Source organism: Aegilops tauschii, chromosome 6, assembly GCF_002575655.3.
Source record: "Aegilops tauschii subsp. strangulata cultivar AL8/78 chromosome 6, Aet v6.0, whole genome shotgun sequence".
Classification (NCBI taxonomy): domain Eukaryota; kingdom Viridiplantae; phylum Streptophyta; class Magnoliopsida; order Poales; family Poaceae; genus Aegilops; species Aegilops tauschii.
Genome location: NC_053040.3, coordinates 233,704,037 through 233,710,930, shown reverse-complemented (window position 1 = coordinate 233,710,930; position 6,894 = coordinate 233,704,037). Strand labels below are relative to the sequence as shown.

General features: G+C 40.1%; 1 long non-coding RNA gene across 1 annotated transcript; it reads left to right on the top strand.

Moving 5' to 3' along the window:
* Nucleotides 1-1,094: 1,094 nt before the first annotated feature.
* Nucleotides 1,095-3,995, top strand: LOC141025608 (uncharacterized). Its single transcript, XR_012187667.1, has 3 exons — nt 1,095-1,867; nt 2,711-2,779; nt 3,790-3,995. It is a non-coding gene; the product is annotated as an uncharacterized lncRNA (long non-coding RNA).
* Nucleotides 3,996-6,894: the final 2,899 nt, after the last annotated feature.

Sequence of the window (6,894 nt, the reverse complement as noted above, 5' to 3'; positions counted from 1 at the left end):
CCTTTCTAGGGTTAGCAAAGGATTAGCTCATTTGAGATAGTGCTTTTCTCATCCATCCGGATCTACTCCATCGAGAGAGATCGCGACCTCTACGGAGAAGATCCATCTTGGATTCAAGACCCCTCACGGGAAGATCCGTTTAGGATATCAGCAAGACCTCCTCATGGAGATGAACTTTACCTTGTATTTTTCCCTTTATTGTTCATGTACCTTGTGGATCTTGTGGGTTTGATTGTCTAGTGGATGTGTGATTGGACTTGTTCTTGCGTGTTTACCCTTGTGATTTCTCCCCGTTCTTCCCCATCTTCTTTGTGTTCTTTGAGGGAATCCACTCCAATTGTGAAAGATCGGCCTACACCGGGTTAGCCCCGTATCAGAGAGGCTAGCAATGGTGGAAGGGTGAGAGTGTGTATAATCCATGGACTCAATATTAGTCATAAAGAACTCATATACTTATTGCAAAAAATTATTAGGCATCAAAGCAAAGTACTAATACGCATGCCCCTAGTGAGATAGATTGGTAGGAACAGACTATCGCTCGTCCCCAACCGCCACACATGTAACATCCCAAAATTCTAAATTTTGGAATGTTAATTATTTAAATATAATTAATTTAAAACTTGCTTGTGTTTCTTGTTGTTAGTTAATTTTGACTAGGATTTGAAATTTTTTGAATTTATTGAATATTCAATGAGAGGGAATCAAAGGACTTTCCAAGATATTTATTTTGATCTTATTGTTGGTTTGAGAATATTCAAAAATTTCAATTTTAAAGAGACGATGAGATGACTTCCTCAAATAATTATATCAGTGAAATAATTGAATATTCTATCACTTTGATTTTGTATATTTAAAACAATTCTAACTCAAAAATTAAATCATAAGAGAGCAGGTAATATGACTTGTTAAATATTAAAGAGTTGGAAATGGTTTAAATGTTATTTGCATTTTTTCTCTCGAGTTGAAAAATATTTTTATGGAACATTTTTAAGTGTCAAAATAAAGTTTATAAAAAGTATATGTATTATATACAAATATTTGGCCTGAAATAATGGTCATTATTTTCTTTTTTAGTGTATATACTTTTGTGAGTGTTCTGGTATTTTTTTAGGATGACCTACTTCTACCCGAGCCTAGCAGCACAGCACATCTAAATCCCGCCCATGCGCAGCGCAGCGAAGCAGCAAGGCCCAACAGGCCGAAGCCAGCGCAGCCCAGCCGCGCGCACGCACGCGTCACCCTTGACGTCATCCACGCGACCCCACATGTCTGCCTCTCTACTTCTCCTCTCCAATGACAGCGGGACCCGCTCAGCTTCTTCCACCCCCCTGCTTCTGGACGACAGAGCAAACCAAGCCGATGCGGAACTCCCCGATTCGCCTGACCCCAAGCCGTCTCTCCAATCCGAAGCCATTGGGAGATCCCCTGGATCCATCTCGTTCGATTCCCATCGTCACCTCACAGAACGGGCCCCGATTGCGAGCGCTCGATCTCGCCGTAGTTCCTCGGCCACCGAAGCATCGCCGGATGATTCCGATGCCATACGAAGGTCCCGAGTCCGCCCGACCACCCCTTTCTTCCTAATTGCTCACTACGAAGCCTCCTTGCCCTCCTATTTGTCCAGGGGCACACCGGATCGAGTTGCACAGCTCCACCAGAAGCTCGCGCTCGCCATTGGAGCTCCAGCCACACCTCACCGTTGCCAGAGTGGTCATCCGACGCTCCCAACGACACTCCCAAGATCTCCTCGTTTCTCTTCACATCGTCCAGCCCTCGCTGATCTCAGGAAACCTCCCCACCGGAGTCACCCCATCGCCAACGCCCCAGCCGTCCGCCGCCATCTGCATTAAGTCCGGCGAACTTTCTGGTGAGCAATTCCCCACCTCTCAAACCCTACCTCCAAAAGAACATCGGTCGTTGATCACGACTTAATCTAATGATCCACACAGCCCTTAGCCCCGAAGGGGTATCAATCAATCATGTTTCGCCGCGTGTCCCAGAGTTTTGTTTTAATTTCTTTTCCTACTGAATTATACTTTGCATTTTTACAAATAGGCCCCTATAACTTCAGTCTATCATATCTCTTCAACCGTAGCTCCGATTGAGATGAAATTTTTTGCAGAGTGATCCTCGTGAGACCATCTTTCCGTTGACACCATTGTTTTCACCTTTCGAACTATTTTAAATTTGAGCAATTCAAATTTGAACTAATACCTTCATGTGATCATATCGAGAGAACCGTGACACCTTTTCAGTTGATTCTTTTTGTGTCTGAAAACTTGTATCAAGTACTTGTTGATAATATTCTGTATACTCAAATTTTCAAATACTTTTGACCTGTCTGAATTTAAATTCAATTCAGATTTTATCTCACTATAATTTGAGTTGTAGTACTCCTATTCAATTCTTTCTTTTTGCAAATGAACACCTATGTCATATGCTTTCTGTCTAACAACATTTTGTTGTTTTCCATATAATTTTGAGCATATTCCATATTATCTCAAGTATAATCCTATATAGGAATCTTTCTATATCAATTGACTCTTTGGAGTTGACTACTTTCACTTGTCTCCTTATAGCACATCGAAACCTATATTATATATTAAGCCCAACTATATTGATTTTGTTTAACCTTGCCATATTTGTTTTGTTGTTCTTTTGATTCTTCTGTATGGCATGGTTATTGATTTGAATTATTTCATTGCGATAGATTACTCGGAGCGTGACGAGTAGAATTGTCAGGAATTGTGAGTGTGGCGAACTTCATCAAACGTACCAGGCAAGTTACACCTTGATCATCCTTCATCCTATTATTTTTTATGCATGTAGTTCTATATCACAATACCATATTATGCATGTGTAGGAATATTATGGCAGCATGTTACTACTATTGAGATGTAGTTAGTATGGCCTTATTGTAGAACGTGGTAGTGTATTCTTGCTATGCTATGTAGACGAGGATTGGTTCGTGTATTCATCGAGATTATGTGAGGTCTATATATAATATAACTCGAGTAAAAACATAATACATAATTCACCTCTGGACGGACAGGGTTGCATCATGGAATTTCTTGTTCCTTTTCTAAGGACACGGACCATGGCTAAGTGCGCCCGAATTGTATTGTTAGGTGGTTTCAAGAGCATCATGGTTTATACCCTCTGAATGTAAGTGGGTGCCATCCAGGCTCAAAAAGATCAGACAGACTTAGTGACTAGTAGCTTCCATGTACAGCCACTGGCTAATATGGGCTCTGGCTGAGTTGATCAGTTGCGAAAACCTTACCCGGATGTGCCAGCAGATGTAGATACGATAGTTGGGATGGGCCTCTCCTGTGGGACTAGGCGACTGCTTCTGAAAGACTTTGTCTCAATCTCCGGGTTGAGTCCAGTGGGTAAAGTGTACAAACCTCTGCAGAGTGTAAAAACTAATCATGATTAGTCGTGTCCCCGGTTATGGACAAATTTGAGCAGCTAGACCATTACAGTTGTTGGATGATCTTGACATATGATACCTTAATAAAAATTGAGTGGGAAACTTAATGATGGATATAGGTTGGAATTGGAGTGCCCAATTCAACCATATGTATTTAATTGTAGCAAGACATAATTAAAATTTGACTATTATGTAGCTATCATGAAAAAATTAGCTTTTCTGCAAAAAAACAACCACTACATTATCCTCTTGATATACCTTGCATGTAGATGTAGGTCTGTTATATCATTCCGTGTGTGACTTGCCAATACATTCAAAGTATTGACCCTTCATGGCTGCAATGTTTCATGTTGCAGATTTTATACGACGAGTGAGTGATACGATGTAGGGTTCTACTCGACATTTGCTTGTGGTTTTGATGGACTTCATGGTGTATTTGCTTTTTCGCTGAATTTTGTTTGTATACTAGCCTTGAGCTACGCATGTATGTAATATTTAATTCTGGATCTACGATGTAATATTATGACATGTGGTTTATTTTGATATTACATCTTGTACTGTGTGTGCTAGCTATTCATCCAGGAACTAGCAAGTGAGCACAGAGACTCGAATCTTATCAGGTTCGGTCGTTACAACTCATAAGGAAGACTATCAAAACATAAATCATGCTCCGACTTGATCACATAATGGTTCACCATATGTGCATGCTTCGGGAATCACAAACCTTAACACAAGTACTTCTACCAATCCACAATTACTCACTAGCATGACTCTAATATCACCATCTTTATATCGCAAAACTATTGCAAGGAATCAAGCATATCATATTCAGTGATCTACAAGTTTTATGTAGGATTTTAGGACTAACAATGTGAATGACCAATTCCTGTTAACTCTCTAAATAGATATAAGTGAAGCATGAGAGTTTAATTCTTTGTACAAAAGATATGCCCACGCTCTAGCATATATAAGTGAAGCAAAAGAGCATTCTACAAATGGCGGTTTTCTATATGTTGAGAAACGGGCAATCCAAACTTCAAATGATATAAGTGAAGCACATGAAGCATTCTATAAAGCCATACTCAAAAGATATAAGTGAAGTGCATGAAGCATTCTATAAAGCCATACTCAAAAGATATAAGTTAAGTGCATGAAACATTCTATAAATCAACCAAGGACTATCTCATACCAGCATGGTGCATAAAAGAAAAAGGAAAAATAAACATAAGACGCTCCAAGAATTTGCGCATATCATGTGACGAATAAAAATATAGCTCCAAGTGAAATTACCGATGGTCATTAGAAGAAGAAAGAGGGGATGCCTTCCAGGGCATCCCCAAGCTTAGTTGCTTGGGAGTCCTTGAATATTACCTTGGGGTGCCTGGGGCATACCCAAGCTTAGGCTCTTGCCACTCCTTATTCCTTCATCCATCATGATCTCACCCAAAACTTGAAAACTTCAATCACAGAAAACTTAACAAAACCCTCGTGAGATCCGTTAGTATAATATAAAAAATCACTACTTTATGTACTGTTGAAAACCCATTCATATTTTTTGCATTATATCTACTGTATTCCAACTTCACCATGGTTCATACCCACCCAATACTACCCATAGATTCATCAAAACAAGAGAATAATACATAGAAAATATAATATGTGAAAAACAGAACAGTGTGTAGTAATTTGAACATTAACCATACTTATTTAACTCCAAAAATTCAGAAAATTAGGACAAATAAAAAATTTGCATAGCCCTACAGTGTAAAAATTTCAGAATTTTTGCACGTTCCAGTAAAAAATGTAAATTCACGCACTACAACAAAAGTTTCTATTTTTGCACTGCACACACCAAACAAGCAATCTAATCATCCTAAAGGCAAATCTTGGCATATTATTGTAACATCCCAAAATTCTAAATTTTGGAATGTTATATTAAATAGATAGTTTTGATTGTATGCTTGATTGTGATGAGTGAAATTGAGTGAAATTCGAAAAAATTTAAAAGTTAAATGAGAGGGAATGAAATGACTTTCCCAAACTTTCACCTTTGCTTTCTAATCTCCATGAATTCAAATTCTTTTCAGATACAAAACCCTAGAGAGAAGATGACACGACTTCTTCCATTTAAATAGAATGAAAAGGGTTCTGAAAATATATTTGAATTTCATGTGGAAACATTTCAAATTCAGAAACTTTAAGCAACTCAATGATTTTCATGAGAGAAGATAAAATGACTTCTTCAAAACATATGAAATATGAGTTGGGAGTTTAAAAGGATAGAATTTAAAGTCCTTTTGGAAAATTATTTTCAATTTGGAGTTATTTGGATTTTATTCAAATTATTTTTCTCCAAAAATAAAATATATGGAAAATAGGGTAAAATGATTCCCTACATGAGAAAATTGGAGAGAAATAAATTTGAAATTATTTTGGTATTTTTAAAATGATTTTATTGGATTTTATTAGAGCTGTAGCACTGTTTGATTTATTTGAATTTTTTTGGATTTTATTTGATGCTAGAAATATGTTCATGTTGTAGAAAATATTTTTTTGAAAATTTTGATATATTATATGCCTATATAATATATATTTTTCTTGACTGTGTTTAAAAAAATAAAAATAAAACTTTCCCCACCGCCGACTGGGCCGGCCCAGGGCCCGACCGTAGCCGCGGCCCAGCCCAGCACGCCGCCCCTCTCCTTCCCGAGCGGGAGTCCCGCTCGGGCACGCCGCCGCGGCGCCATGGGAGGCCGTGCCGCCTCCGACCTCCTCCCTGCCCCCTCCTCCACGCACCGGAGGCCCCCTCCCCTCCTTAAAAGCCAGCCCCGCCGCCTCTCCTCTCCTCCTCGCATAGCTCGCCGCCGCCGCTGCCGCATCTCGCCGCCGCCGCCTTCGAACGCCACAGCCGCCGCCCGCGACGCCGACGACCGCTGCCGAGGCCACCACCGCATCCACCGCTCCGCGCCGCCCCTCCCCGACTATTTCGCCGCCCTCCTCGGCGACCTGAGGCGCCGTCCCGGCTAGACCCGAGTCGCCGCCGCCGTCCCGTCTCGCCATTCACCAGCGCCACCGCCGCGGTAACTCCCCGCTCCTCGCACGCAGTTCGATCTGGATTTGACGGCCCAGATCGGTTTATTTTTTAAACGTTTTTACTCTATTAAGTGAACGCTCACTAGTTTAGCCTCTGTAGTGAACGGTTTCGTTCGTTAGGATTTCGTAGCGAACATTCGTTCGGTAGAATTTTTCTTTTTCTTTTTAATCTCAGCCAGGGACCTATCCATAAATATTTTATTTACAAATTAGCCCCTGATTTTCAAACGATCACAACTTTTCAACCGTTTGTCCAAATCCAACGAAACCAACGCCCACTTCTTTGTTATGATCTCCTCTAACCAGTAAAACAACTTAAACATATTTTGGAAAGTTCTAAATTTTGAATTCAAACAGATTTGTTTTTG